At 42.7% G+C, this 14,489-nt stretch overlaps 1 protein-coding gene across 1 annotated transcript in view; it reads right to left on the reverse strand.

Annotated features, from left to right (window-relative positions):
* The window catches only part of LOC139156275 (sodium channel protein type 1 subunit alpha), a 149,073-nt gene extending 135,366 nt beyond the window's left edge, over nucleotides 1-13,707 (reverse strand). The window contains exon 1 of the mRNA XM_070731700.1: nucleotides 13,459-13,707. The gene's annotated coding sequence lies outside the window, so the exon portion shown is untranslated. The remainder of the gene's footprint in view (nucleotides 1-13,458) is intronic.
* Between the last annotated feature and the right edge of the window lie 782 nt (nucleotides 13,708-14,489).

The raw sequence follows: 14,489 nt of genomic DNA on the forward strand, positions 1-14,489 counted from the left end.
TACAAACGCCTCATCATACAAACTTTTCGAGATACAAACCCGGGGTTTAATATTTTTTTGCCTCTTCTTACAAACTATTTTCACCTTACAAACCCACCGCCACCGCTGGGATGCCCCGCCTCTGGACTTCTGTTGTCAGCGAAGCGCCCGTTTTTGCACTGCTGGGATTCCCCTGAGGCTCCCCTCCATGGGAAACCCCACCACCGGACTTCTGTGTTTTTGTGATGCTGCAGGGGAATCCCAGCAGCGCAAAAACAGGCACTTCGCTGGCAACGGAAGTCCAGAGGTGGGGTTTCCCAGTGAGGGGAGCCTCAGTGAAATCGCAGCATCTCAAAAGCACAGAGGTCTGGAGGTGGGGTTTCTAGGACTTTGGTGTTTTTGCGATGCTGCAATTTCACTGATGCTCCTTTCGCTGGGAAACCCCACCTCCGGACTTCTGTTGCCAGCGAAGCCCTTGTTTTTGCGATGCTGGGATTATCCTGCTGGGATTCCCCTGCAGCATCGCAAAAACACAGAAGTCTGCAGGTGGGATTTCCTATGGTGGGGAGCCTCAGGGAAATCTCAGCAGTGCAAAAATGGGCGCTTTGGCTGGCAAAAGGGGTGAATTTTGGGCTTGCACGCATTAATCGCTTTTCCATTGATTCCTATGGGAAACATTGTTTCGTCTTACAAACTTTTCACCTTAAGAACCTTGTCCCGGAACCAATTAAGTTTGTAAGACAAGGTATCACTGTGTGTGTGTGTGTGTGTGTGTGTGTGTGTGTGTGTGTATATATATATATATATATATATATATATATATATATATACACACACACACACATATATATATATATATATATATATATATACATACAGTGATCCCTCTATTATCGCGAGGGTTCCGTTCCAAGACCCCTCGCGATAATCGATTTTTCACGATGTAGGGTTGCGGAAGTAAAAACACCATCTGCGCATGCGCGCCCTTTTTTTTCTATGGCCGCGCATGCGTAGATGGTGGAGTTTGCGTTCCCCGCCGCCCACGCAAAGGGGAAACCCCGATTCGGCTCCTCGCTGCTGCTGCACTACCGAGCAGATCAGCTGCTGGGCAGCCGAAGGAACCTTCCCTGGGTCTTCCCCCTCTTGCTGGCGGGCGAGCGGCGGGCATCAGCGAGGAGCCGGGGTTTCCCCTTTGCGTGGGCGGCCGGGAAGACCTAGGTTGGGGGTTCGGAGGGGTGCTGGGAAGCCCCCCAGGCCGGCTGCGACCTTTTAAAAAAGCCGCGCCGCTTCCCAGCTGAGTCCTGAAGCCAAACACCAAAGGCGAACTTCCGCGTTTGGCTTCAGGACTCAGCTGGGAAGCGGCGCGGCTGTTTTAAAAGGTCGCAGCCGGCCTGGGGGGCTTGCTGGGAAGCCCCCCCAGGCCGGCTGCGAGCTTTTAAAACAGCCGCGCCACTTCCCAGCTGAGTCCTGAAGCCAAACGCGGAAGTGGGGTTTTTTTTAATTAATTTTTTTTTTTAAATCGCGATATAGCGTTTCGCGAATATCGAGATCGCGAAACTCGAGGGATCACTGTATATATATATATATATATATATATATATATATATATATATATATATATATTTGTTTTCGTAAATTTTCACGGGTATATGTATGTAGATTGTTCTGAGTTCGGGTTTTGCCCTGTGTAATATTTTGCATGTTTATGCGACGTTTCGGTGAAATCACATTCACCATCATCAGGCTGAAGTTTCCAAGCTTCGTGCTGTTGTAAAATGGAATGTTTGCAACTGTCATTTCTTCCTAGTATATAGTGTGGGGGTGGAGATTTGGTTTGAATGTAGCAAATAGATTGGCTGATTATGTTTCAGTGATCTGATTGGTTGGTGTAATCATAATTATTAGAAGGATTGACATGGTGATTTTTATGAAGTGTTTTTTGTTTAAGGCTGGTTTCCAAATTTCAAAATTCCAAATTCATAATTATTAGAAGGATTGACATGGTGATTTTTATGAAGTGTTTTTTGTTTAAGGCTGGTTTCCAAATTTCAAAATTCAAAATTCATAATTATTAGAAGGATTGACATGGTGATTTTTATGAAGTGGTTTTTTTGTTTAAGGCTGGTTTCCAAATTTCTGGTAGGCGGGACGTGTCATCTCTTTTATTTATGCAAAGGGGGCTCCTCTCAATTTCTATGGCTTCTAGAGCAATTCTTCTATATAAATTCTCTGTTTTGTGAAGTAATTTAGTTTTTTCAAAGTCAATTTCGTGCCCTGTTTTTTTAATGTGCTGGACAAGGGAGGAAGTCTTTTCTTCTTTTTTAACTGCATTCACATGTTCTGCAATGCGTTGGCTCACTCTTCGGTTGGTTTGTCCAATGTATGTGGCTGCACATGTTTTGCAAGGGATTTCATATAGTGGTCGGCTATGAATATATTAACTGCCTTGAAATGGTCCTGTCCTTGCTGAATCTGAAAATTATATATACTGTATATGTTTTTTATGTTGGATCACCCTGGTATGTTGAAGGAATGTCACAGTTCCTTTTTGCCTCTAGGCCCAACCCAGGGCCATTTCATGGCAGTTAATTTGTTCGTAGCCGACACACTACATGTGATATATATATAGATACACACACACACACACACACACACACACAATGGAAAATATACAGTATATGGTACTACTCACCAAAAAGGGGATTTATTAGTCATCAAACCTCAAAAATACACTTTTCCCAAAAGATTTCCACAATTTTGGTCCCTACTGTAGTTCTGTTTTTATGCAAAGTTTTGAGACAAAAGAAGGTTCACTAGCTTTTTTACACCCGTAGCATATGCTCTCTTACACAACCATCTCCTGTTGTGCTACATTAGGTATAATCTTCAGACACACTCATTGAGTCAAGATGGTTTTAAATCCAATCCAAGGTTTCTTTATGGGGTATGAATAAAAATATAGAAAGGCCGAAGTTGCTGAGGCAATGGAAAAAGAAAAGTAGGGAAAATGAAATATATACTCCAGTCCTTTTGTTGTTGTTGGCATCCTTTACAGATATCAATAATGGATGTTGCTGCCAATATTTATCCTGTGTTTTGAGACCTAACAGAGGACAGGAACATCTTTACCAACGTTAGATCAAAAGAGGAAGCAAACCAATGAGTAGCCTCAGAAACCTCCACTCTGAACAAATCTGGCACTCATTTGCTGAAGTTTGGTTCCTTTAGACATAAGACATATTCTAAGTTTATGCTTAGAAACTAAACGAAGCCCAATAGGTCGCTCAACTGACGCAAAACCTCAGTAGAAAGAGCATGGATTCAAGGATATCTGGGAGATCTCAGTTGGATAAGATTGTGTTAACTGAATCATAGCATCCTAGGATGTTGGGATTGACATCAGCTGATCTAACTCATAGAGCAAGGTCATCTAGTGAAGCCTCTTCCCCAGTATAGGTAGCCATCACTACAACATCCCCATCTAGCCTTTGCTTCTGACTACCAGCGAAGCAGGGGTGAAATGCTCCCGGTTCGCTCATGCCTGTCGGTTGTTGGAGAGCCAGTCGCAAAGGCAGTGCAAAACTCCGCCCACCCACCTGGATGCCGCCATTTGGGTTCTTTTACCTTCTGTGCGTGCAAAAAGTGTTCTGTGCATGCACAGAGGGTAAAAGAACCCAAATGGCAGCATCTGGGAGGGTGGGTGGAGCCTCGCACTGCCTTTGCGACTGGCTCTCTGACGACCGATAGGCACGAGCAAACCGGGAGCATTTCACCCCTGCAGAGAAGGAAAATCCACCACCTCCCAAGGTAAATTCTTATTTCTTGCCTGCCTTCTGGAACAACTCTGACTAAGTCTACCTCCCCATCTTCTACCGGGAAGCTCTTCTTATTGTTGTCACATCTCCACCCGTGTCATAATATATATTTAACATCTTGTTGTAAACACTGGAAACTACAATAAAATTTTTAGTTTAACTAATTCAAAGATTTTAATTCCATCAGACAATTCCAAGTTTCCCTGGTAATAACTAACTTGATTTGTTTGGATCTTGAAGACACTTGCAATCCTTAAATCCAAGGGCATCATCCTATAACCAGTGATGGTGAAACGTTTAGATACCAAATACCCAAACTGCGTGCACACATGCACAAACATGCACATGTGCAGACCTGCGCGGACCTGCATTCATGCACAGCAGAGACCCAAAGAACAGCTGGCCAGCGGGAGGTGGAGCATCTCAATACCACCAGTGTGGCAAGTGGTAAGATCTTTTTCTTTCATGAGCTTCTGTTTCGTTATTTGCAGGGAAACAGAATCTCACAAAAGAAACACTATGGAGACTTGACCTGGAGTGACAGCGCATGTGCCAGCAGAAGGTTCTGCGTGCCACCTCTGGCACACATGCCATATATTCGCCATCACAGCCCTATACTGTAACTATAGGTAGGATTGAAAATTATTATAAGTAAAACTGTAGGTAAAATTGAAATAATCATATATATTTTTGGATGGCTGCATGTTGCCCCCTCCCCCATTTCCTTAATCCCTCGGTTATTTCTATACATCTCTTTTAGAATAGAGCTTCAACTGAGTTATCAACCACTTATATCATTTCTTTATATATTTCTTTATATCATTTCTTTATACAACTCCATGCCTTATAATTGGATCTATTTTAAACACCATCATTATTAAAACATAATCAAGGCAGACTAGACAGGGAAGGGCTAGCTATTTTGGGGAAGCTAGAGTCAAATATTTCCCTGCTCATCCCTTTGCTTTTTTGCAGATCCAACAAGAAATTCCTTTCACCCTGACAACTTTGTTGTTGATCAAAGGCAATGCATTTCCTGTTTTCTCTTTTCCTTAGAGGCAACATGGAAAAAAGCTAAATATCAGAATAATGACCCCCCCCCTTTTTGCAGTAAGAGAAACAGGAAGGCTATGCAAGCAAATGAACAAGTAGTTAATTTCCTCTTTTCTAGAAGCAACAATGTGGAGTTGGAAAAGGCAGAAGGGAAATTAAGATGCAGAGAACCCATTTGGTTTAGTGGTTTAAGATACCAGGTTAGAAACCAGGACACTTGAGTCCCAGTCCTGCCTTGGGTACAAAGTCAGCCAAATGGGCTTGGTCTGTCATTGTCTCTCAGTCCTAGGAAGGAGCAGACAAAGTCAAGATTCTGAAATTTTGCCATGAAAAGCATAGAGTTCTCCAGGCTGTTGCCTACAAGTCAACAATGACTCAAAGGTATAAAGATACCAAAGGTATAAAGATACCCCTTTTTGGTAAACATTTTTAGGAATGGCAACAATTCAAAAAACTTCTGTGCTGCTGAAAAAAAGAAAGCTGGAAGAAATCAGGGGGAGCATTTTTGTGTGTAAAAGGACTTCTGACCTTGGCTTGTGCAGCCAGCAATCAGCGTTTCTTGTGCTAAATATGTGCTTAGAAATATCCTGTAGTATATACCAATATCTTACAAATTCTGTGAGACCTCAGCACAGATAATATACTTTATTGGATGCAGAGTAACAGTGGACGTGAAAGCATTCATTTGTGGGAAATTATGAAAAACAAGCCAAAGTCTGAGCCATTTTCATTTAAAGTCAGCAAAATAGAAAATCAAAATATAGAAGTTCAGTCTGCTGGCGCTTTGATTTTTTTAAAAAAAATGTGAGGTGTCCCTGGAAATGTTTCAGCCATTGTGTCATGCAGTAATTTGCAACTTCCTAGCACTTAGCTTCATGTATATTTGATGGTGCTGAATAATCTCAAATCATCACAGATGAAGAACAACTCTAAGACTCCACTTTGAAAAATGCAGTTAAGCTGTACCTCCACCAGAATCTTTGGCCCAAATTGGTAAGAGAACGTAACTCTTTTCATTCAAAATAGCCCGTAACTTCTGTCAATCTTCTGCACACAAATGATTTTGCATACAGGGAAGGCTTGCCAGAATCTGCTTAAAAAGTCTTGGCCTGGTTCAGAAGAGCAGGTGCCCAGGAATTTACATGGCAACAGAAGACATGGATTCTCCTTCAAGAGATGATAACCTTTCTGTTGTTGAGATTCTTTCCCCCCCAGCCTCCAAGGACCATTGGAAGAGATTTCCCAACAATAAAAAATACTGCAATTTTCTTCACCATTTTGTATAAATGGTGAGGAAAACTGCAGTACTATTTGTTGGTTGAGAAATTTGATCAAAGAGATGTATTGGTAACTGGAGATGTAATGGTGTATGGCAATGGGAGATAGGGGGAAGAGCCGCAGGCTTGTTCTACTGTGTTGGGCACTCTCTATCTTAAAAGCAAATGGGCCAACGGTTATCTCTATACTGCATCAGCTTTCTTTTTTTGGTATCTCCCCAAATTGTTGTTTTAATTTTGCCATCATTTATTGGAAAGGGAGGTGACAATAAGCACTCCAATTTATTTGGCATTTATGGGAAGCAGGGCAAAGATCCAATTGATAATGGAGAATCTCTTTGCCTACTTTAGCAAGTAGCCAGTGATTGTTTTAATTCTCAAACTGGAAGTAAACACTTAATGGATTAATAAGGTAACAGCTTAGCTATCAGGAGCATTGATTTCACCCATTCCTGGTGAAAGCCCTTGCATCATGTCATTGATAGGCAAGCTCCTTTTGGGCCAAACAATCCATGATATATTTTATATATTAAATCATAGGCAGCTGGTTTTCCAGGCACAATTCTACTGTAAAACCTATTTATTAGATTTCTGACATAAACAGTTTTTGATGGTAAAGGGAACTTTTTGTCGAAGCAAAAGGCTGCTGGGAGGACTGGTTTTCATAAGGCAGAAAAGCATCGGCCTCCTTTTTCTATACCTAAATAATGACTCCTTTATTTCCCTTTATATAAAGACAGTACCTAGTTTTCTAATGTATGTTACAACATTGCACAAAATTGGGTTCCTTAAAATTGGAGGTATCAATATAAATTTTAATATGAGGCCTTTGCACCTTTGGTAACTTGATATATAATCAAACACAAATATATCCATCTGCTTTCAGAAATTCAGCAACTTAGCTAACATAATTTTTTTACCTTCAAAATCCTGGATAGATGTGGCATTGCTTTCTTCAGGATCCCAGCAGCCTTTACTTAGCCCATCTCTACTGCCTGTCTCTTCTTGATTTACTGATATTGCAAACCCTTATCAATTTTTTAGGAGGATTTTTTTTCCTTCAAAGGCTATGTACAAAAGCTGGAGTGGCTGGCTGTTCAGTTGGCTTCCCATAGTGTGCTTAGCCATGGTTAAGTGAATAAAGCTCAAATGGTTGTGTTCATACAACACACAAAGACACGAATTGTGGTTTACAAAGCACAATGGCTAGGGCACATGCAACATACAAAACCTAAACCATATCAGCTACTTATGGGCTTACTACAGAATTGAAATCCAATTCAACTTCTACTGAACAGTCTCTATGATTTCAGCTTCCTTCTACAAGGCAAGGTGTGCAGTCCACTTAGCATAATACTATCTGGTACTCAGCAGAACACTGTACCTCAGTGAGGACTGTCTTTAGTAGATAAGACACTGCCAATTGGAGAAAGCACAGTTGACGGGAAATTTAACCTTTGCTCTTCCCCCATCACAATTAGATGAAGATAGCTAGCCAGAAGTTTTATGCGTGAAGCACCTGTCATGCTTCTAAGGGTCATTTCCCCTATGCAACCTTTATTCTCACTCACCCACCCATTGCCATGTTCAGCCCTCACAGAGTTAAAACATTTGCTTTATTTTTTCTGTGAATCATTTCCAAGAGATATTTGTGGTTTTCTTTTGCACATTTTTCACTGGATCATTTCAAGTATAATACTTTGCTCAAAAAAATAAAGAGAACACTTAAGCAACACAATATAACTCCAAGTAAATCAAACTTCTGTGAAATCAAACTGTCCACTTAGGAAGCAATACTGACTGACAATCAATTTTATATGCTGTTGTGCACATTCAACTTTGTACAGAACAAAATATTCAATGAGAATATTTCATTCATTCAGATCTAGGATGCGTTGAGTGTTACCTTTATTTTTTTGAGTATATATCCCACACCACTGCAACTTCTTTTCCCTAATCAGAACTAATACATTCCTGTCTGACAGCAGCCTGTGGTTTACTATTGCCTCTTAACTATAGTTTGCACAAACTTTACAAATTGCTTTTAAAATCTCAACTCTTAACTCCAGTTTGATGTACAGTATTGATTAAAAAAGTATTTGTTCAGGAAACATACTTCAAAATTGTATGAGCACAGCCATTGCAATTTATTCAACAAACCTTAGTCAAAATGAACTATGATTTAATATACATTAGAAGCCAGAGGACTGTGAGTTCCAGTCCCATCTTACATACAAAGCAATCTAGGTGATCTTGGGCCAGTCCCCTCTCTCAGTCCTAGGAAGAAGGAATATAGAAACCACTTTGGAAGAACCTTGTCAAGACTACATGGGCTTCTTCAGGTACAGAAGTCAAAAGCTGAATGGAAGGAACATGAACAAAGAGAGAGAGAGGGAGGGGGAGAGAGAGAGAGAGAAAGAGAGGCAGAGGGATATATATATAGAGAGAGGTGTGTGTGTGTATGTTTTTAATGTCGGATCACCCTGGTATATTGAAGGAACGTCACAGTTCCTTTTTGCCTCTAGGCCCAACCCAGGGCCATTTCAAGGCAGTTAATTTATTCATTGCCGACAAACTATATTTTTTTGTATCACATTCAATATACCAGGGTGATCCGACATAAAAAACATATAGCCCCTCCTTGGTACAGAGCTGAAAGAGATCAGATCTGGCGGCCTAGCTGCCGGATCAAATCCCAGTAAGGGTGTGGCTAGCTGATGAGGCCAGAACAAGGCCGAAATGGTGCCATCCTAGTCTCCCTTAATTTTAAAAATTCAGCAAAAAAAACATGTGATACATACATACATACATACAGACATAGAGGGGCGGCATACAAATCCAATAAATAAACAAATAAATGAATGAATGAATGAATGAATGAATGAATAAATAAATAAATAAATAAATAGATTCGTAGATTTTCACGGATACAGGTATGACAGTCTTGGCATATTCGGGTTTCTTCCTGTGTAGGATTCAGAGATTTCTGGCGATGTTTTGATCACCAATCACCAACCTAATCCAAAAAGAGACACCCCCCAAGAACCAAGACACAGAACAGGACAACGGCATCGCCCTCCTCCCTTACATCAAAGGCACCACAGATAAAATCAGCAAAATTCTCCGCAAACACAACATCAAGACAGCCTTTGGTACAGATAAAAAAATAGCCAACATCCTAAGAAACCCCAAAGACAATATCCAGCTAGAAAACCAGAGAGTTTATCAAATACCATGTAAGATCTGCCCAGCCACATATATTGGACAAACTAACAAGAGAGTAAATGCACGTGTTGCAGAACATAAGAATGCATTAAGAAAAAAAAAGAAAAAACTTCCTCCCTTTTCCAACACTTCAAAACTACAGGACACAGAATTGATTTTGACAGAACTAAATTAATTTCCAAAACAGAACACTACAGCAAAAGAATAATCATGGAAGCCATCGAGATAGAAAAACATCCCCAAAATATGAACAAGCGTGATGATACCTCCCGCCTACCAGACATCTGGAAACCAGCCCTCATTAACAAACGTATCCCAGCCATACAAACTGAAACCAGACTCAGAACACACATTGCAAAACAACTAAGTAGCCTGCAAGCTCCAACTACTCAGGATATCACCCCCAATCTATAAACATCAACTAATCAGCATAGCTCAGTTACATCAACGACCCCAGGTGTTACCCCACTGACTCACCAGGAAGTTTCAACACTGCATCCAGCTGCTGAGCCATCAAACCACACCCACCCACCAATATTTATAGAGGGAAGGCAGCTCAGGTCTCGCTGTGTTCTCCCTAGAACAAGGACAGAAGCACCAGCCTGAAGATGACGCGTGGGACCTCGGGGAAACGTCGCCAGAAATCTCTGAATCCTACACGGGAAGAAACTCGAATATGCCAAGGCCGTCATATTACTCACATTTGAACTTTTCATCATACTTGATATTATGTTCCATCCTTCCAAAAGAAAGGAAAAACAGATTTAAAAATCTATTAAAACAAAGTTTTAAAAACCCATATGGACATTTTGCTATTTTCAGAAACTAATTCTATATATAAATTTGAACTTTATGTCTCTTCTCTCTTGCCTGCCTCAAATTTTACCTGTAGGTGAGGCAAAATTATTTTAAATAAATAAATAAATAAATAAATAAATAAATAAATAAATAAATAAATAAATAAATAAAATCTTGGAATCAAATTCAGTTGTGTTCACTGGTGCTTGATCCTCGATCAGCATATATTAAGAAATGTAGGGCCAGGTAAATCCTTGGCTGGAAAAATCCAAAAATAGCTGCAGATCAACCAGAACACCTCTGCGCTTGTAAAATATTTATTGCTGTAGCCTACCTTGGAGGGGGAATAATAATTGTGACACATTCAGAAAGCCATTAATAAAAACAAAATATTGATACAGGATTTGAGTCTGCACATTTGGAATATCTATGGTTGCTGATTAAAACTTTCCACACTAAGCTTACCCTCTCTCATTAAGATACATTTTTCTTAAGATTTACACCAAACACTTTTTTAGACTGTTACAGGTAATCAATCCTCAATGTACGACCCCAATTGACTCCAAAATTTATGTTGCTTAAGTGAGACATTGGCTAAAAGCAAGCTTTGCCCCATTTTACAACTTTTCTTGTCACGTTTGTTAAGTAAATCAGCGCAGTTGTCAGGTTAGTAACGTGGTTGTTAAGCGAATCCGGCTTCCTCATGGACTTTGCTTGTTGGAAGGTTGCAAAATGTTGACGTCAGAAAAAGACCTCATGGTCCATCTAGTCTTCCCTTATACTATTTCCTGTATTTTATTTTAGGATGGATATATGTTTATCCCAGGCATGCTTAAATTCGGTTACTGTGGATTTACCAACCACGCCTGCTGGAAGTTTGTTCCAAGCATCTACTACTCTTTCAGTCAAATAATATTTTCTCACATTGCTTCTGGTCTGTCTCCCACCTAACCTCAGATTGTGCCCCCTTGTTCTTGTGTTCACTTTTCTATTAAAAACACTTCCCTCCTGAACCTTATTTAACCCTTTAACATATTTAAATGTTTCAATCATGTCCTCCCTTTTCCATTCTGTCCTCCAGACCAGTGTTTCCCAACCAGTGTGCCGCGGCACACTAGTGTGCCGCAAGACACTGTCAGGTGTGCCGCAAAGCTAGGACCTAGAGAAGCTCCAGCTGGGCGGGGCGCTGCCGGTGCCGGACTGCCATATCCGACATTCTCCTGCTGGGCCCCAAAGAAGGAAGGCGGGAAAAAGGAGGCAGGGGCGGAGAGGTGCGGCAGTAGGAGTAAAGGGAGCCACGGCCGCCCCTGCCTCCCCATGGTGCCTCCGGCCAAACACGCCCCTGGCTTCTCCGCCCTGCCCCATTGCCCGCCCGATCCACCCACTCTCCTCCACCGCCGCCGCCTTCTGCCTTGGGGCACGATCCGCCCCCTCTCCTCCGCCGCCGCCTTCTGCCTTGGGGCGCAATCCGCCCCCTCTCCTCCGCCGCCGCCTCCTGCCTTGGGGCGAGCAATCAGGGAGTCCGGGACTGTGTGGCTTTGCGCCATGAAGAGAAAACGGCTGACTTTTCCCTGCTGCCGTTTTCTCTTCATGGCGCAAAGCCACAGTCCCGGACTCCCGGATCGCTCACTTCTCCGGTCAGCAAAGCCATCTGCCCAGGAAAGTGCCGCGCATTGAAAAAGTGCGATGCTTTTCCGGGCAGCCGGCTTGCTGGCCAGAGAAGCGAGCGATCCGGGAGTCCGGGACTGTGTGGCTTTGCGCCATGAAGAGAAAACGGCAGCAGGGAAAAGTCGGCCGGGCTAACAGGAGGCGGTGCGTGGCCGGGCGCTGGGGAGGTCTGGGAGGGTGAGGGGCTCCGGCTCTCTCTCTTTCTTTTTCTCTCTGTTGCCGGCGTAGTGAATGAGAGAGAAAGAGAGAGAGAGAAAAAGGAGGGGAGAGAGAATGAGAAAGAAAGAAAGCAAGAGAAAGAGAGGGAAAGAAAGCAAGACAGAGAGAGAAAGAGAGGGGGGAAGGAGGGAGAGGGAAAGACATAGAGGGAGGGAAGGAGGGAGAGAGAAAGAGAGCAAAAAAGAGAGAGAGACAGAAAGAGGGATGGAGAGAGAGAAAGAAGGGAAGGAAGGAAGAGAGAAAGAGGGAGGGAGAAATAGAGTGAAATGGAGGAAGAGATTTTTTTTGTCCAAACTTTTCTTTAGCACCCCCCCTTCAGTGTTCCCCAGAATTTTGAAAATATGAATAATGTGCCGCGGCTCAAAAAAGGTTGGGAAACACTGCTCCAGACTATACAGTTCATGAAGTCTTTCCTGATAAGTTTTATGCTTAAGACCTTCCACCATTTTTATAGCCCATCTTTGGACCCGTTCAATTTTGTCAATATCTTTTTGTAGGTGAGGTCTCCAGAACTGAACACAGTACAGTAGTCCCTCACCTATCGCTGGAGTTACGTTCCAGACCTGGCCGCGATAGGTGAAATCCGCGATGGGGAATTTATCGACTGATAGTACTTATTTAAGTATTTATATTGTAATTGTTTGGTAAGTTTTCATTGTTTTAAGTGTTTATAAACCCTTCCCACACAGTATTTATTTTAGATACAGTATTTAAATACAGTATTTAAAATTTTAGATATATATTTTTTGAAAAACCTGCCGATCGAGTTCGGCGGGCTGTTTAAATCTGCCGATCGACTTCCTCAGAAACCCACGAACCAGCGAAGATCCGCGAATGATTTTTCTCATTAATATTTCTTGAAAACCCGCGATGAAGTGAAGCCGCAGTAGGTGAAGTGCGGTATAGCGAGGGACTACTGTATTCCAAATGTGATCTCACCAGCGCTCTATATAGCGGGATCACAATCTCCCTCTTCCTGCTTGTTATACCTCTAGCTATGCTTTCCCTACTGCCTGACCGCACTGTTCACCCATTTTGAGACTGTCAGAAATCACTACCCCTAAATCCTTCTCTTCTGAAGTTTTTGCTAACGCAGAACTGCCAATACAATACTCAGATTGAGGATTCCTTTTGCCCAAGTGCATTGTTTTACATTTGGAATTGTAGGACACCCCCCCCCCCAGGACACTGCAATCGTTTTAAATATTAACCAGCTGACAAACATTGCAAGGGGGGGGTGAGGGTTCACCAATGTGAAAAATGGCACCAGTCGCTTTTTCCCAATGCTCTTGTGACTTCGATCAGTCACTAAGCAAACTACTGAAAGTCGAGGACTACCTGTATACTGTTGAAGACTACCAGACACTGCTTATCTTTAAGTCAAGGTGGCTACTAAAATGGAATACTTATAAGGACCAGTTTACCTGTGCCTTAGTGGTGCAATGGTTAGAGTGTAGTACTGCAAGCTGCTTCTGTTGACTGCTGGCTGTAGTTCACCAGTTCAAATCTCACCAGGCTCAAGGCTGGCTCACCCTTCCGTGGTGGGAAAAATGAGGAAAGATTGTCGGGGGTGATATGCTCTGTAAACCGCTTAAAACCACTATGAAGCACTATATAAGTACTATTGCTAGCCACATACAGACATTCCTGTTTAAGGGGAATGAAAGCGCAAGCTTTCTTCTACTCCCCGTTGCTCGATTTCCCGCAGCCATCAACTGTGAAGGACCCGAGCTGTGGTGGGGGGAGAGGGGAAAAAAAATCTGCAGCTCGGATTGCGTGTCAGACGGGCCGCCTTTCCGCTCCTTTGAGCTAATTCGTGCTCCTGCAGCAAGCAAAGAACCACGCGAGAAGTGGCACAAACCACCTTCTCCTCCACCCTCCCCACCCGCGCTGCCCCGCCCGGACGGCGGAGTGCCGCAAATGGTTCTACTTCGGCGGCACTGCAGTGTCATTTTCACCGCCCCCCCCCCCCTCCTTCCAAAGCTCTCCGGGCCATGTGGGTGGGACGGAGGGAGACTATGCGCCGCGTCTCCTCAGAAGCGCCGGGAGGAGGGGAAAAAAGGCGGTTGGTGGTGGTGGTGAAGCAAAGACGCGTCTCGAGGCGTTGCTGAGGAAAAGGTGGCTCGTCATGAAAAAAAAAAATCTCCAGCCATGCTTGCCTTCCTTTCCCGGCAGCCTTTCCTGAGGATTTTTTAAAAAAAAAATTATAACAAATAAATAATTTTATTTTATCCTCCCCCACCCAAAAGCGTTTCCGAGGCAGGTACTTCGTTTTGCATTCGTTCTCCCAAGGAAAGCAAATGAGTCACCCTGCAAGAACATACCCCGCCCAAAAAAATAAAAGGGAAAGGAAAAAAACACAAGCCTAGGTCCTTGGTGGTTGGCTTTTAGAGAGGTATTCGGCTATTTTTAATCTGGAAATATCCTCCCTCTCCTGGCAATATTAGGCACTCCC

This window comes from Erythrolamprus reginae, chromosome 1 (assembly GCF_031021105.1).
Source record: "Erythrolamprus reginae isolate rEryReg1 chromosome 1, rEryReg1.hap1, whole genome shotgun sequence".
In the NCBI taxonomy this organism is placed as follows: domain Eukaryota; kingdom Metazoa; phylum Chordata; class Lepidosauria; order Squamata; family Dipsadidae; genus Erythrolamprus; species Erythrolamprus reginae.